A 14,920-nucleotide genomic window follows, 5' to 3' on the forward strand; every position below is an offset into this window, starting at 1 on the left:
ATATATATATATATATATATATATATATATATATATATATATATATATATATATATATATATATATATATATATATATATATTCCAATAATCACAATACCGATACCAACACAACATATTATTGCCACCACAATCCTTCACCTCTGCACCGGACCAATTATAACCCCACATACGAAAGTTTTTTTTTTTTATGTAAGAAAGACACTGGCCAAGGGCAACAAAAATCCAATAAAAAAAATATGCCCACTGAAATGCCAGTCCCATAAAAGGGTCAAAGCAGTGGTCAAAAATTGATGAATAAGTGTCTTGAAACCTCCCTCTTGAAGGAATTCAAGTCATAGGAAGGTGGAAATACGGAAGCAGGCAGGGAGTCCCAGAGTTTACCAGAGAAAGGGATGAATGATTGAGAATACTGGTTAACTCTTGCGTTAGAGAGGTGGACAGAATAGGGGTGAGAGAAAGAAGAAAGTCTTGTGCAGCGAGACCGCGGAAGGACGGGAGGCATGCAGTTAGCAAGATCAGAAGAGCAGTTAGCATGAAAATAGCGGAAGAAGATAGCTAGATAGCTAGATATGCAACATTGCGCCGGTGAGAGTGAGGCTGAAGACAGTCAGTTAGAGGAGAGGAGTTGATGAGACGAAAACCTTTTGATTCCACCCTGTCTAGAAGAGCAGTATGAGTGGAACCCCCCCAGACATGTGAAGCATACTCCATACATGGACGAATAAGACCCTTGTACAGAGTTAACAGCTGGGAGGGTGAGAAAAACTGGCGGAGACGTCTACGAACACCTAACTTCATAGAAGCTGTTTTAGCTAGAGATGAGATGTGAAGCTTCCAGTTCAGATTATAAGTAAAGGAAAGACCGAGGATGTTCAGTGTAGAAGAGGGGGACAGTTGAGTGTCACTCAAGAAGAGGGGATAGTTGTCTGGAAGGTTGTGTCGAGTTGATAGATGGAGGAAATGAGTTTTTGAGGCATTGAACAATACCAAGTTTGCTCTGCCCCAATCAGAAATTTTAGAAAGATCAGAAGTCAAGCGTTCTGTGGCTTCCCTGCGTGATATGTTTACCTCCTGAAGGGTTGGACGTCTATGAAAAGACGTGTAAAAGTGCAGCGTAGGAGTAGATAGGACAAGAAGTTTGGTTTAGAAGATTATTAATGAATAATAAGAGAGTGGAACAGAACCCTCAGGACAGAACCCTGAGGAACACCACTGTTAATAGATTTAAGAGAAGAACAGTGACCGTCTACCACAGCAGCAATAGAACGGTCAGAAAGGAAACTTGAGATGAAGTTACAGAGAGAAGGAGAAGGATAGAAACCGTAGGAGGGTAGTTTGGAAATCAAAGCTTTGTGCCAGACTCTATCAAAAGCTTTTGATATGTCCAAGGCAACAGCAAAAGTTTCACCAAAATCTCTAAAAGAGGATGACCAAGACTTAGTAGGGAAAGCCAGAAGATCACCAGTAGAGCAGCTTTGACGGAACCCATACTGGCGATCAGATAGAAGGTTGTGAAGTGATAGGTGTTTAAGAATCTTCCTATTGAGGATAGATTCAAAAACTTTAGATAGGCAGGAAAATAAAGCAATAGGACGGTAAATTTGAGGGATTAGAACGGTCAGCCTTTTCAGGAACAGGTTGAATGTAGGCAAACTTCCAGCAAGAAGGAAAGGTAGATGTTGACAGACAGAGCTGAAAGAGTTTGACTAGGGTAGGTGCAAGCACGGAGGCACAGTTTCGGAGAACAATAGGAGGGACCCCATCAGGTCCATAAGCCTTCCGAGGGTTTAGACCACCGAGGGCATGGAAAACATCATTGCGAATAATTTTAATACGTAGCATGAAGTAGTCAGAGGATGGGGGAGAGGGAGGAACAAGCCCAGAATCGTCCAAGGTAGTGTTTTTAGCAAAGGTTTGAGCGAAGAGTTCAGCTTTAGAAATAGGTGTGATAGCAGTGGTGCCATCTGGTTGAAATAGAGGAGGGAAAGAAGAAGAAGCAAAGTTATTAGAGACATTTTTGGCTAGATGCCAGAAATCACGAGGGGAGTTTGATCTTGAAAGGTTTTGACATTTTCTGTTAATGAAGGAGTTTTTGGCTAGTTGGAAAACAGACTTGGCATGGCTCCGGGCAGAAATATAAAGTGCATGAGATTCTGGTGATGGAAGGCTTAAGTACCTTTTCAGGGCCACCTCTCTATCATGTATAGCACGAGAACAAACTGTGTTAAACCAAGGTTTAGGACGAGAAAAAGAATGAGGAATGTACGCCTCCATGCCAGACACTATCACCTCTGTTATGCGCTCAGCACACAAAGACGGGTCTCTGACACGGAATCAGTAGTCATTCCAAGGAAAATCAGCAAAATACCTCCTCAGGTCCCCCCAACTAGCAGAGGCAAAACGCCAGAGGCACCTTCACTTTGGGGGATCCTGAGGAGGGATTGGAGCGATAGGACAAGATAAAGATATGAGATTGTGATCGGAGGAGCCCAACAGAGAAGAAAGGGTGACAGCATAAGCAGAAGGATTAGAGGTCAGAAAAAGGTCAAGAATGTTGTGCGTATCTCCAAGACGGTCAGGATTACGAGTAGGGTGTTGCACCAATTGTTCTAGGTTATGGAGGATAGCAAAGTTGTAGGCTAGTTCACCAGGATGGTCAGAGAAGGGAGAGGAAAGCCAAAGCTGGTGATGAACATTGAAGTCTCCAAGAATGGAGATCTCTGTAAAAGGGAAGAGGGTCAGAATGTGCTCCACTTTGGAAGTTAAGTAGTCAAAGAATTTCTTATAGTCAGAGGAGTTAGGTGAGAGGTATACAACACAGATAAATTTAATATGAGAGTGACTCGGATGATTCAAGAGCGTGGGCACGAGAGCAAGTTAAGTCACTGCGCACATAAACGCAGCATGCAGCTTTGGATCGAAAATGAGAATAGAGAAAGTAGGAGGGAACAGAAAAGATGCAATATAATCAACTCAATATAAAAGCTACAATATAATCAACTCAATACCACAGCACTCCACATACATATCAACACACCGCCACACCATACGTACAAGCAACTCTCCTTCAGTAACACACCTCCAACTCCACACTCCGCCACACCACGTACAAACAACTCGCCCTCAGAAACACAGATACAACTCCACACACTGACACACTGTACTTACAATATCAAGCTAGGAGTCACTGAAGCCTCACCCAGTGCTGTCCCACCCACTTCAAACAGTCTACCGTGTCTCTCTTTTCCTCTTTATCCCTGAACGGAGTAACCTGTTCCACTCGCACTGACTGAAAGCACGAGCACAAAGTCCCCTTACACCCGCAAAAAACGGAACAATTAACACAGAGACGCGCACTCCAATATCCAAGGAAAAGCTACGGCCGCTAATGTGTTACCGGCTGTTTGGGTATTTTTACCTGGGTGAGCCTGCCAGGTGACTTCCGGTGAGGTGGGAGGATCGTTCAAGGTCGGTTTGGAAACGAACCCACTGGGTCTCAAATTGCTCCAGACTCCTCCGAAGCTTCTCTCCACCCAGCCCTGTTCTGGTTCAGGTCTAAAACATTTGAGATAAGTAGTTAACTCTCCATATCTCGACTCAACAGCGAATACTTATCAAATCATTAAGTTAGTTATGACAGTTTAGAAGAAGAAATCTACCGAAAAGGAAAGACAGATTGTAAAAAACAGAAGACAAGAAACTGGGCACAAGACAGACGCAACATCTAGTTTTTGAGTGAAAATTGAGGCAGAGAGAACAGGAAGGAACAGGGAAGAGGTTAATGTCAATTCTATCAAAGACTTTTATATCGGTGAGGCTATTCATCTTTTTATCCTTTCTCCTTACTTCAGGCACAAGGAGCTTTCTACGTCCTTGGGGTTGGCCTTGGTGTAGCCATTATCATGTTACTACTGGAAGTAGCCTGGCGAACCTGTCATCCTTCATCCCGTACAGCCTAAGGACTGTGCCTTCGTCAAAGAGATTATTACATTATATATATATATATATATATATATATATATATATATATATATATATATATATATATATATATATATATATATATATATATATATATATATATATATATATATATATATATATATATATATATATATATATATATATATATATATATATATATATATATATATATATGCACTCCTATTCCTTACGTTCCTATCAATAAATCCAAGAACTTTATTCGTTTTCTTGTATACACTAATGCATGTCATTTTTAGTTCCATTTATTTTAATAATCCTGTTTTAATACTCCTGAATTTATTGTTCATTAAATGTAAGTTCCAATCACGATTACACATGATTGGAATGAAAGAAAATACACAACGATCATATATATGCACAATCCATTTAGATATTTTATAGTACCATTTATGATTGGTATATATATATATATATATATATATATATATATATATATATATATATATATATATATATATATATATATATATATATATATATATATATATGAAAACTAAATAACAAATACATATAATAATCAGACGTGTGTGATCCTTGCCGTTGTCTCGTTTAGTCAAGCTTGTTATTTGTAATAAACACGAGATCTTGGCTATCAAGCAACCTCAGAACGAACGTTAGCTGCAGTGAGGTTAAGGTTGGGATGTAAAAATATCTGTAGTTGGATCAATTTGTTCATCATCTCCATGATCCTTTCTGCTCAGAGAAGTGTCTCCACTGGTGTCGAAACTTCCTTGTTCATCAACGATCACTGATCTTTTTTTTTTTTCCCAGGAGATGGGAATGGGTGTATCACGTGTGACGTGTTATCACGATTATCACCCGCTATTGAGTCTTTGAGCTACATAAAACTTGTGCGTTAAAATTTAATAAATAGTCAAGAAGTCAATGATTGTTTCTCAACTTCCTAATGCTTTATATAATGTGAATTCATGTCTTAGATGTTCAACAGCGTTATCTACGGCAGGGCCTTGCGTTGCCTTCCTGATGCCTAATGAAGAACTACTGCCAACTACGTTCTACTATGAAACAAGTTGAGTTAATATTTTTTTTTGTGACTAGTGCTTTCCATCTTGACTATGGTCTGACCATTTTGAATTGAGCGTTTAGGCGTTGTCCTTTACGAAGATTCCCCGGCCTGCGGCATGCCACAGTTACACCAAGACACACCTCGTGTCAGGTACTTTCTACCTCTAAATTAAATGGTGTTGTATATATGCACTGTGATGCTCTAAAAAAGGCAAGTTAGTTTAATATATATATTTTTTTAATGATACTTGCATTGCTTTTTTTGCAAATACCACAATACTTGGCAACGTTTCCTCCAGGCGTTGTCACGTCTGAGTGAGGTCACACGGTCTGAGTGCCGGTGTTAATCCATGGTCACTTCCTCTTGCGGCGCCAGCCAGGGTGGAAGCTTTCTCTCCCTCTCGCTCTCGTCACTTCCACAGCCGAGAAAAGAGTATTTACTCAATAAATAGGTTTTTTTTTTTTTTTTTTTTTAAAGAAAAGGCTAATAGGGGGTCATAACTTGACCCTTCAGTAGCAGTTACCTGAACAGCGAAAGCCACCAATGTGTCTTTACCTTTACCTTTACCTTTACCTCGATGGTGGTGTGGAAAAAAAAAAGTCATAACTAAAGCACAAAAATGTAACATCATAGTTTAAGGGAAATAACAAAACTAAAAGGAAACTTATCACATTTAAACGAAATTCGCAATGTGAGAGAGAGAGAGAGAGAGAGAGAGAGAGAGAGAGAGAGAGAGAGAGAGAGAGAGAGAGAGAGTGTGGTGTGTGGGGGGCGAGTTTATCAGAGGCACATGGACTCTAATCTGATAATTGGCCCAGTACAAGGTTTGGCAGAGCCACAGGCCGGGGAGTCCCCGGAAATGACCACGCCTAAACGCTCAGTTCAAAATGGTCAGACCATAGTACGGTTTTAGGTCCCTTAGGAACTCCACGTTTAGGAAGTTTTTTTTTTTTCAGATGTAATTTCTTACAGTACTTATGATCCGTTCCGTAAACTCATTCTGCCCAGGAAGGAGCCTGTGGGATAATACATGCTCAAGAGTATTTTCCCCTCTGTTAGTGTTATCATTTTCAGTAATGTGGGGGAAATTGGTTTCGATGCTGAGTCTTCAGCGACTTGAAAATGCATGGCTCCAGCCTCAATATAGTCTATTCCTGTAACCTCAAAGGTCTTAATATCTTAACCCTATCAGCTGGAAATTTCGAAATAACAGGATGTGACAAGTCTGCCTACGTATTATTACACACTTTAGGCATACCAGGCAAAAAATTCTGCAGCTTCCTTGAGGATTTAGAACTGAACTGCATCGTACACCAATATAATGTTGGGAATTTTCTCCAGTAGCAATTTCAGAAAATTATGATACTTTTGAAGCAGTACAGGAAGTGTATTGAAGCTGATTAAGGTCTATTATTCTCCTTAAACACTTTTTTTATAGTTTTGGTTGAAAACAATAATGGGTCACGCATATTTCTTTTAATGAATTTGAAAACTAAGTATTAACTTTAAGACTGTCTGATGTGAAGAATCTATTGATACCAATTGCAGGATCAGGAAAGAAAGCACGATCCACTATTATATTATATAGGATCCACTATTATATTTTCTAGCCTAGTATTTAACTTTCTTCTAGCCAATTATCATTATGTACTAATCAGGTGGGGACCTTTAAACACAAATTCTTTTCTGTCCACCTCCTGCATCTGTATTTCCTCCTTCATATAATTTGGACTCTTTCAAGAGGATTGTTTCAAGACACTTATCCTTTGTTATTTGATCATTCTATCTGATATCGTTTTGGGAGCTGGCATTTCAGCGGGCCTTGCATAAAAAAAAAAAAAGTTGCCCTTGGCCAGCAACCCTCTCACATAAAAAAAAAAAAAAATGGACATTTGCTCTTCTGGATAATAAAACTAATGGATCAACTGATGATGAAACCACAGTCAAAATATATTACTCCTGTTTGTCGTTCGTCACCAACAGAACCTGGAATAGTCACCTGGAAAAAGGCAGGGTACTGGGTCGGTATGTAGAAAAATTCATAAAAGCTCACCTTAAAGCCATTCATAACTTCAAAACCCTCCTCATAGTTAAGAGCTATGGCGACTCCTAACTGAGCTGAGTGTTTTATGAGCTACTCATAGGAAAGGGCTACGCGGTGTATCTTCCGCTATTAATAGCGATAACGTCTGATTAAAAACACTCATCACGATTATAAAGATATGGTGGTATGTTGTTATCACTTTAAAGTGAAAAATATAGATTTTGTTAATGTAATAATTGGAGTAATGAGAATCTATCAATATATTACACCTAGAAAAAGAATGTGTAGATTTACTTTGGCGCCAGACGCTGCCCACCTCGGCTCAAAACAACACAGGTCACAAGAAGAAGTCTACTGAGTACCGATAAGCAGTACCAGCAAACCTTGCCAACATGGAACCAGCCCCACAGTTATGGAATTGCTTAATACTAATTACTTAAACATTATTCTGATAGCAATACTATATTTTCAGGGTACAAGCTCCCACGTCTCTTCGTAGACATCCAATCCTTGAAAAAGCAAACAGTTCACGCAGGGTATTCACAAAACGCCTGACTCCTTATCTCACAAAAATTTCTAATTCGGGCAAAACAAACTTAGTATTGTCCAATGCCTCAAAAAATCAATTCCTCCATCTATTAACTCACCATAATCTTCCAGACAATTATCCCCTCTTCTTCAATAACACTCAACTGTCCCCCTCTTCTACACTGAACATCCTCGGTCTGTCTTTTACTTATAATCTAAATTGGATTTTTTTTTTTTCCTTCTCATTATGTGTATTGTAGGTGTTCTTCACAATGTGTCTGTTAAGTATTCATAGTTATGATTATCACTATTGTTGGTTCTTTATAACATTGTTGATAGCTGTTTATATACATATATATATATATATATATATATATATATATATATATATATATATATATATATATATATATATATATATATATATATATATATATATATATATATATATATATATATATATATATATATATATATATATATATATATATATATATATATATATATATATATATATATATATATATATATATATATATATATATCATTATTATTATGAGCGTCACCTTAGACAGAAGAGAGAGAAGTAGAGAAAACAAGAAGAAAGCAAAAAGTAGAGAGGAGGGAAGCAGCGAAGGGAGGAAGCAAGAGAAAGACAAGATGCCTGATACACGTTAAATGCCTACCCTCACTCCTTATTTTCCTTTAAAAAACCGCACTCTCCCACATAGTCTTCTTCCCATCTTAATTTTGAACATTCTTCTTTCTTCCCAAAATTTATAATTAATGTATAATATGGTAGAGGAGTTGCCCTCCCTAATCAGTTTTCACCTAGTATCCTAGATATGCTTTTTTTTTTTTTGCAAAATTGCAGTCTTCTTAGAGTGAGTTTGTGTATGGGTGTAGAGCGGTGCTGGGTTGGCTTCCACGTCCCCGTCTCTCCCCACTTCCCCCCTCCCTTTGTCACGTGAGATCTTCAGGTATCTTAGAGGCGTTAGTCGGATGTTGTATATAGTAGGGAGAGGACGCACGCTTAGAGGTTACGGAGAACCAGCACGGAGTGTTGAGGAATATATTTTGGAGGGTTATTATTAGTATTTATCGCCGGAGACTTACTAGCAGTAGCCCTTTTGTACTAAGAAGGATTACCAAAGAAAGAAATAAATGATTGAGAGGTAGACAGAATACGGCTGAGAGAAGGAAGAAAGTCATGTGCAGCGAGGCCGCGAGAGGAAGGAAAGCATACAGTTAGCAAGATCAGTAGAGCAGTTAGCATAAAAATAGCGGTAGAAGATAACAAGAGGTGCAACATTGCGGCGATGAGAAAGAGGCTGAAGACATTTAGAGAAGAGGAGTAGATGAAACGAAAAGCTTTTGATTCCATCCTGTCTAGAAGAGCGGTATGAGTGGAAACCCCTCAGACATGTGACGAATACTCCATACATGGACAGAGTTACAGCTGTACAGAGTTAGCAGCTGGAAGGGTGAGAAAAACTAGCGGAGACGTCTCGGAACGCCCAACTTCATAGAAGGTGTTTAGCTAGAGATGAGATGTGAAGTTTCCAGTTTAGATTATAGGTAAAGGACAGACTGAAGATATTTAGTGTAGAAGAGGGGGCAGTTGAGTGTCAGTGAAGCAGAGGAGATAGTTGTCTGGAAGGTTGTGTCGAGTTGATAGATGGAAGAATTAAGTTTTTGAGGCAGTGAACAATACCAAGTTTGCTCTGCCCCAATCAGAAATTTTAGAGGGATGAGAAGTCGGGCGTTCTGTGGCTTCCCTGCGTGAACTGTTAACTTCCTGAAAAGTTGCATATCTACGAAAAGGCGAGAAAAAATGCAGGGTGGTATCATCAGCGTAAGAGTGGATAGGACAAAAAGTTTGGTTTAGTTCATTGATGAATAACATAAAGAGAGTGGGTGACAGGACAGAACGCTGAGGAATACAACTGCTAATGGATTTAAAACAGTGACCGTCTATCTCAGCACCAATAGAACGGTCAGAAAGGAAATGTGAGATGAAGTTACAGAGAGAAGGATAGAAGCCGAAGGAGGGTAGTTTAGAAATCAAAACTTTGTGCCAGACTCTATCAAAAGCTTTTGATATGCCTAAGGCAACGAAAAAAGTTTCACCAAAATCTCTAAAAGAGGATGAGCAAGACTCAGTAAGGAAAAAGAGAAGATCACCAGTAGAGCGGCCTTGACGGAACCTATACTGGCAATTAGATAGAAGGTTGTGAAGTGATAGATGTTTAAGAATCTTCATGTTGAGAATAGATTAAAAAACCTTAGATAGGCAGAAAAATGAAAACAATAGGACGGTAGTTTGATGGATCAGAACTGTCACCCTTTTTAGGAACAGGATGAATGTAAACAAAGTTTCATCAAGAAGGAAAGGTAGATGTTGAAAGACAGATTTGAAAGAGTTTGACTAGGCAAAGTGCAAGCACGGAGGCACAGCTTCGGAGAACACTAGGAGGGGACCCCATCAGGACCAGAAGCCTTCTGAGGGTTAGGCCAGCTAGGGCATGGAAAACATCATCGCGAAAAACCTTAATAGGTAGCATGAAGTAGTCAGAGGGTGGAGGAGAGGGAGGAACAAACCCTGAATCGTCCAAGATAGAGTTTTTGATAGAGTCAGCTTGAATCATCAAAGGTAGTGTTTTAAGCAAAGGTATGAGCGAAGAGTTCAGCTTTTAGAGATATATGTGATAGGAGTCCGGTAGCCCCTGTTGTACTCCAAGTGTCCCAGGCGTTAGTCGGATGTTGTATATAGTAGGGAGAGGACGCACGCTTAGAGGAAGTCACAGAGAACCAGCACGGAGTGTTGAGGAGTATAATTTGGAGGGTTATTATTAGTAATTACCGCCGGAGACTTACTAGCAATAGTCCCTGTTTTACTAAGAAGGATTACCAGAGAAAGGGGTAAATGATTGAGAATACTAGTTAACTCTTGCATTAGAGAGGTGGACAGAACAGGAGTGAGAGAAAGAAGAAAGTCTTGTGCAGGGAGGCCGCGGAAGGAGGGGAGGCATGCAGTTAGCAGGATCAGAAGAGCAGTTACCATGAAAATAGCGGTAGAAGATAGCAAGAGATGCAACACTGCGGCGATGAAGGAGAGGTTGAAGACAGTCAGTTAGAGGAGAAGAATAGATGAGATGAAAAGATTTTCATTCCACCCTGTCAAGAAGAGCAGTATGAGTGGAACCCTCCCAGACATGTGAAGCATACTCCATACTTCGACGGATAAGGCCCTTGTACAGAGTTAGAAGCTGTAGGAGTGAAAAAAAAAAAAGAGAAGAAAAATGGCGGAGACGTCTTAGAACGATTAACTTTATAGGAGCTATTTAGCTATAGATAAGATGTGAATTTACCAGTTTAGATTATAAGTAAATGACCGACCGAGGATGTTTATTGTAGAGGAAGGGCTGTAGAGTGTTACTGAAGAAGAGGAGATAATTTTCTGGAAAGTTGTTTCGAGTTGATAGATGGAGAAACTGAGTTTTTCAGGCAATGAACATATCAAGTTTGCTCTGCCCCAAACAGAAATTTTGGAAAGATCTGAAGTCAGGCGTTCCGTGGCTCCCGTGAAATATTTACTTCCTGAAGGATTGGACATCAATGAAAAGACGTGGAAAAGTGCAGGGTGGTATCATCAGCGTAGGAGTGGATAGGACAAGACGTTTGGTTTAGAATATCATTCTTGAATAATAAGAAGATAGTGGGTGACAGGACAGAACCCTGAGGAACACCACTGTTTATAGATTTAGAAGAACAGTGATCATCTACCACAGCAGCAATAGAACTGTCAGAAATGAAACTTGAGATGAAGTTACAAAGAGAAAGATAAAAGCCGTAGGAGGGTAGTTTTGAAATCAGTGCTTTGTGCCAAACTTTATTAAAAGCTTTTGACATGACCAAGGTAACAGCAAAAGTTTCACCAAAAATCTATAATAGAGCATGACCAAGAAGCCAGAAGATCACCAGTAGAGCGGCTTTGACGGAACCCCTACTGGCAATCAGATAGGAGGTTGTGAAACGATAGATGTTTTCTGTTGAGCATAGATTCAAAAACTTTAAATAGGCAGGAAATTAAAGCAATAGGCCGGGAGTATGAGGGATTAGAACGGTCACCATTTTTAGGAAAGGGGTGAATGTATGCAAATTTCCAACAAGAGGGGAGGTAGATGTTGACAGAGTTAAAAGAGCTTGACTAGGCAAGGTGCAAGCACGGAGGGACAGTGTCGGAGAACAATAGGAGGAACCACATCAGGTCCATAAGTCTTCCGATGGTTAAGGCCAGCGAGGGGATAGAAAACATCACTGCAAAGAATTCTAATATGTAGTATAAAGTAGTCAGAGGGTGGAGAAGAGGGAGGAACAAGCCCTGAATTGTCCAAGGTAGAGTTTTTAGCAAGGGTTTGAGCGAAGGGTTCAGCTTCAGAGATAGACGTGATAGCAGTGGTGCAATCCTGTTGAAATAAAAGAGGGAAAGAAGAAGAAGTAAATTTATTGAAGATTTTTTTGGCTACAAGCCAGAAGTCACGATGGGAGTTAGAACTTGAAAGATTTTGACACTTTCTATTAATGAAGGAGTTTTTAGCTAGTTGAAGAACAAACTTGCCATGGTTCCGGGCAGAAATATAAAGCGCATGAGATTCTGGTGATGGAAAGCTTAAGTACCTTTTGTGGGCCACCTCTCTATCACGTTTAGCACGAAAATAGGCTGTGTTAAACCAAGGTTTGGAAGGTTTAGGTCGAGAAAAAGAGTGAGGAATGTGGGCTTCCATGCCAGGTTCTATCACCTCTGTTATGGGTTCGGCACACAGAGATAGGTCTCTGACACGGAGGCAGTAGTCATTCCAAGGAAAATCAGCAAAATACTTCCTCATTTCCTCTCCAACTAGGAGAGGCAAAACGCCAGAGGCAACTCCGCTTAGGGGGATCCTGAGGAAGAGTTGGAGCGATAGGACAAGATACAGATATGAAATTGTGATCAGAGGAGCCCAACGGAGAAGAAAGGGTGACAGCATAAGCAGAAGGATAGAGGTCAGGAAAAGGTCAACAATGTTAGGCGTATCTCCAAGACGGTCAGGAATACGAGTAGGATGTTGCACGAATTACTCTCGGTCGTGGAGGATAGCAAAGTTGAAAGCTAGTTCACAAGGGAACGGGATGATCACTGAAGGGAACGGAAGACCAAAGCTGGTGGTGAACATTGAAGTCTCCAAGAATGGAGATTTCTACAAAAGGGAAGTGAGTCAGAATATGCTTCACTTTAAAAGTTAAGTAATCAAAGAATTTCTTAAAATCAGAGGAGTAAGGTGAGAGGTATACAGCACAGAGAAATTTAGTTTGAGAATGACTATGTAGTCGCAGCCAGATGGTGGAAAACTCGAAAGATTCAGGAGCATGGGCACAAGAGCAGGTTAAGTCGTTGCGCACATAAACGCAACATCCAGCTTTTGATTGAAAATAAGGATAGAAAAAGTAGGAGGGAACAGAAAAGGGGTTACTGTGAGTTGCCTCTGACACCTGTGTTTTACTGAGGAAAAGAAGATGAGACTTAGTAGAGGAGAGGTGGTGTTCTACAGATTAAAAATGATATCTAAGATCGCGAATTTTGCAGAAGATAATGAAGAAAAAGTTGAGGGTTGGTGTCAAGACACTTAGGGTTGTTGAGAAGAGCAGTCCGTCCTGGGGATATCTGTGGTCCCCTCCCAAGATGGGGACTCCGAGGCTGGTGTAGGAGTCGCCATGATAATCTTGAATTTTGATTGAAAAGTGTGTGTGTAATTAGGTGCTTGTAGCTTTGTGTGAAGGAAGAGAGTTATCTCTAGAGGGCAGGCTGCAGCTGCCCCCTTGAATTGTGAGAGAAGTATGTAACAAACGACGTTTTACTCTCTCTCTCTCTCTCTCTCTCTCTCTCTCTCTCTCTCTCTCTCTCTCTCTCTCTCTCTCTCTCTCTCTCTCTCTCTCTCTCTCTCTCTCTCTCTCTCTCTATATATATATATATATATATATATATATATATATATATATATATATATATATATATATATATATATATATATATATATATATATATATATATATATATATATATATATATATATATATATATATATATATATATATATATATATATATATATATATATATGGCAGTAATCATTAAAATAATACACTGTTATTACATAGCTTCCCCTAGCTAGTCCTGGAAAGGATGACAAGTGTTAAATCCCGTTGATGAAGAGGTTATGAAGTTTGGCACATCGCGCTGGTGTTTTCAAGTCACAGTGCTAGTTTTCTAAAGTGCAAACGGCTGTATTGTGTCTCACAGCATTGTCTCATGGTTTGGTGTATTAATTGTATTCACTAAACATAATAATTTTCTTTACTTAGTAATGTTACCTAAACTAAGCAGCCTAACCAAATTTAGGATAAATTTGGCTAGGTTTCGATAAGTTAGGTTAGGTAGTTAGTACAAAAAAAAATGCTATATAAGATATTTATTGGTTAGCTGAAATCAAAAACTGACTATTTTGTTTCTGAATCTCATCATACTAGACACTGGCAAACAGAATGACATTTATTTTGTAATGAATATAATTTTGATAGGCTGGTTAAATGAACACTTATCCTCCTTTTAAAAGTGTTCTTCTCGACTTTTTTTTTTTTCAGCTGGGTGCATGTAAGAGTAAAACCTTACACAGTCATCTTGGATGTGCGGTATATCCGTTCATTTCATCATAATTTGATATTCTGGGATTGTTTTACACACACACACACACACACACACACACACACACACACACACACACACACACACACACACACACACACACACACAGACACACACACACACACACACACACACACACACACACACATATATATATATATATATATATATATATATATATATATATATATATATATATATATATATATATATATATATATATATATATATATATATATATATATATATATATATATATATATATATATATATATATATATATATATATATATATATATATATATATATATATATATATATATATATATATATATATATATATATATATATATATATATATATATATATATATATATATATATATATATATATATATATATATATATATATATATATATATATATATATATATATATATATATATATATATATATATATATATATATATATATATATATATATATATATATATATATATATATATGCTGGAGGGAAGAAAAGATGTATCTGTTAAAGTTTCATGTGTTTTAATTTTACACAACATGTAGGATT

This window comes from Scylla paramamosain, chromosome 45 (genome assembly GCF_035594125.1).
Source record: "Scylla paramamosain isolate STU-SP2022 chromosome 45, ASM3559412v1, whole genome shotgun sequence".
Lineage (NCBI taxonomy): Eukaryota > Metazoa > Arthropoda > Malacostraca > Decapoda > Portunidae > Scylla > Scylla paramamosain.